This window comes from Octopus sinensis, linkage group LG15, assembly GCF_006345805.1.
Source record: "Octopus sinensis linkage group LG15, ASM634580v1, whole genome shotgun sequence".
Classification (NCBI taxonomy): Eukaryota; Metazoa; Mollusca; class Cephalopoda; order Octopoda; family Octopodidae; genus Octopus; species Octopus sinensis.
In genome coordinates this window covers 28,140,347-28,144,314 of record NC_043011.1, presented here as the reverse complement: position 1 = coordinate 28,144,314, position 3,968 = coordinate 28,140,347, and positions in this window count along the sequence as shown.

Below are 3,968 nucleotides of genomic sequence, written 5' to 3'. Positions count from 1 at the left end.
TGTAAATATAAAGCCATCCAGATTTCTGAGTATCTCATTTCTTCTAATATATCATACCTGTACATCATCTCCAAACCTTCTAATATATATAAATTAATATATTGATGTACACAGAGGTATGTATATATGCCTCTCTCTCTCTCTCTCCATGTATCTATCTATCTATCTATCTATCTATCTATCTATCTATCTATCTATCTATCTATCTATCTATCTATCTATCTATCTATCTATCTAGAAAGATAGATAGAAAGATAGATAGAAAGATAGATAGGTAGTAAGAGAGATGTGTGCACACATGGAAGTGTTTTTATTTTATATACGTATTATTGTGTGTGCATAAGTATAGGATACAGACAACCTAGATATTTTCCAGAAATGTGGACATTCTTTAAAATCCATCTCTCTGCACCTATTTTTGTATACGCCTCGTATTCTGCATAAAAGTCCGTTAACTGAAGTTGTAAGAAGTATAGGAGCTTCGTTAGTCTTCTAAAGATTTCTCAGATTGGTTCTTATTTCTGCTTCATTGATGAGATGGTGCGAGCTTTGGATGCAGGGGTGTTAAAATCATTTAGAATCGCGTGATAAAAAAGTGCGTAAATAAGGAATCTATGAAAATATGATCGCCGTTATTTTCCATCGAATTGCTATGGGTATATTTTATAGCTTAAACTGTAACTGATACAAATGATAGTGTACATATATGTTTACTATACCTTTAGAGATGTAGTGTTAGAAAGAAATATGCTATATTGAGCTCTAACGTAATTGATTATTTGATGTGGTACTCAACGCTTTATATCGTAATATATAAAGATACGTATATATGTAAATGCCCATACGCACACACGGCACGTGCACACACACACACATACACACACGTATATATACCTAGATATACAATCACACGTACAAACACTCAGTCTTATATACTGACAAATCGAAAAATGCACATGCTTGTCTATCTCCTTTATCTATCTATCTATCTATCTATCTATCTATCTATCTATCTATCTATCTATCTATCTATCTATCTATCTCTCTCTCTATATATATATATCTGTCTGTCTGTCTATCTATCTATCTATCTATCTATCTATCTATCTATCTACCTATCTATCTCTCTCTCTCTCTTTATCTATCTCTCTCTCTCTCTCTCTCTCTCTATATATATATATATATATATTATATATATATATATATACCTATCTATCTATCTATCTATCTATCTATCTATCTATCTATCTATCTATCTATCTATCTACGTATCTATCTATCTAATCCACTCGTCAGGGGTTAGTTACTATACTTCGTTCACTTAGATTACGTTGATGTACAGCCTTTTGAAATTTGCGAAATCTATAAGGATACAGTGTGTTAACCGTATAAAATACGAGTATAAGTAATCAATTATATCTCCAATTTCGTTCCATCATTTGTTTGTTTTCTTTTGGTTTCAAAACTTAATATTATAGGTTGTAAACCTTAAGTTAAGAAAAGTGATATATATATACGAGAGTGAGAACATGGCAGGTTGGTAGAATCGTTAATGCACCGGTCAAAATGCTTAGAGGCATTTCGTCCGTGTGTACGTTCTGATTTCAAATGCCACCGGGGTTGAATTTGCGTTTCATCTTCGAATTCGATAAAATAAGTACCAACTGAGCGCTAGGGTCAATGTCATCGTCTTACACCCTCGCCCAAAATTGCTGGTTCTGTGCCAAATTTGAAATCAAATATATGACAATGAATATACTTTTGTAGTTGTAATGCACCTTGGGCGCTAATTTGCACCACTTCTTCAGAAAAATGCAATTAAGAAACAAAGTAATCCTCCCTGGCTTGCAATCAGCTTACAACATTCTTATAATTTTCTAATTAAATTTGGAAGTTTTCATGTCTTCTCCTTATATAGTGTAATGACTTACAGTAGTAAAACTATGTTCTTCAACAATAAAATTCAGATTTCTACTACATCAAAAGAAATCTATAATTGAGTTCTATATTGCAAAGGCCGAAAGTTTTCTTTAAGACACTGTCTGAATTGGATAGCTCTCTCTCTCTCTCTCACACACACACACACACACACACACACACACACACACACACACACACACACACACACACACACACACACACACACACACACACACACACACACACAAACACAATTTTAACAAGGATACACATTTAGAAATTGAATTTTCACGAATTTAAGGCTGTTCGTATTCTCTTAACACCTAATACACCTGTCACGACTGCTTTGAAGTTGGAATAGGACCATTTGCATATGATGTTATGCACAGATGGTGGTGATACACTGCTAAAAGTTGGCCGAAATTATTTATGGCTTTAAAGGCACGATCTATTGTGTGCATACGTGGAAAGAATTTTTCTGTGTTGAGGACAACTTTGCATCAAACTGAAACTTAATAGTTGCATATATTCAAACTATGTCAGTTTCCTGTGTCATAAAAGATTGTTCCTTCTGAATTTATCTTGGTTCTGTAATATTTGAGATAACAGATTTTATAGAGCACCGTTCGAAACTACATGTGTCATTTAATTACGTCTGTTTACGTTCTACATTCAATTTGTTTCGTTGTTTTCAATCCTTGTCACCTGACATATGTATTTGTCGAGAACTAAGATGGAAATATTTTTATTGGTTTAGTATGGTAGAAGTCCAGCATTTTCATGCTCCCCTCTTAAAACCAATGAAGTTGTCAACTTAATGTTGTTGTTTTTTCCTGTAGTTGTAAGTCGACTTCAGCAGATATTAGCTAATGTGCAAGGAAGAGAAGATATCCTCACACTCAACGTTCGGTAGAAGAAGGAATGGTTAAAGTAATTGTTGATGAAGTTGGAAGAAGCTAACAAGAACAAATTCACTGGTCAGATAGTTCCGAGGAGCAAAATAAGTGTTATCACGTTAACAAAAGCGTAGTGTGGACACAGCACGTCAATGACCCAGAGATTAAAATGTAATTCTTTCAATGTGGTTTGTGACATCTGTATGTTTAGTAACAGCACAGTCATGTGTTATGGTTTCCCTGTGGTAGTACTAAGATTTAAGTACGTTGAAATACGGTTTACTAATATACGAACAAGATTTAAATATATAGTAACATGATTTAAATGTGTAGTAATATGATTTAAATATTATATTTTCGTTTGTAGGAAATGTTTTCAAATTGCGCGCTGTGAACAATGTGAATATTACATTCCAGCAAAGAAATAATTATATCTGGTTTGAATGCATTTTATTCTTTGGTTTTTGACTTAGATAAAATCAGCTGCTTTTAGAAGCTAAACAAAGCTGGAAAGTATTTAAATATATTTCTCTGTTGAACTTCTTAGGCAGATGTGTTAATCTGAAACCGTGTATCGAAACTGAATCAGTTACATCATACAAGAGGCGTGTATGTATGTATGTATGTATGTATGTATGTATGTAGTATGTATGTATGTATGTATGTATGTATGTATGCATGCATGGATGTATATATATATATATGAATATGTGTGGGTTTGTATATATATATCACAATTTAGGTTAGTTGAAATATGTTTGTCACATATTTCTACTGCTAAAGGCAAATACACTGCAGTTACCATGGAGAAAGAATCTCTCTTATGGTAAAAAAAAATGTGTGAAAACATCCAGTTTGTTCAGTGTTGCCATCTCTTAGGAATCTCAGACATCGTTGTTTCCAGATTCCCGAGAGATGGCGACGCTGGACGAACTGGGTGTTTTCACACCTTTTTACCATAAAAGAGATTCCTTGTCCATCTTGACTGTAGTGTGTTTGCATTTTACAGTTGAAATATGCGACAAACATATTTCAACTAATCTAAATTGTCATTATACGTAAACACTGCTTGTCGCCGTTACTCATATATGTATGAGGTGAGGAAAGAGAAGGTGAAAAAGAGGGAGGGAAAGGCGAAAAAAAGGGAGGGGA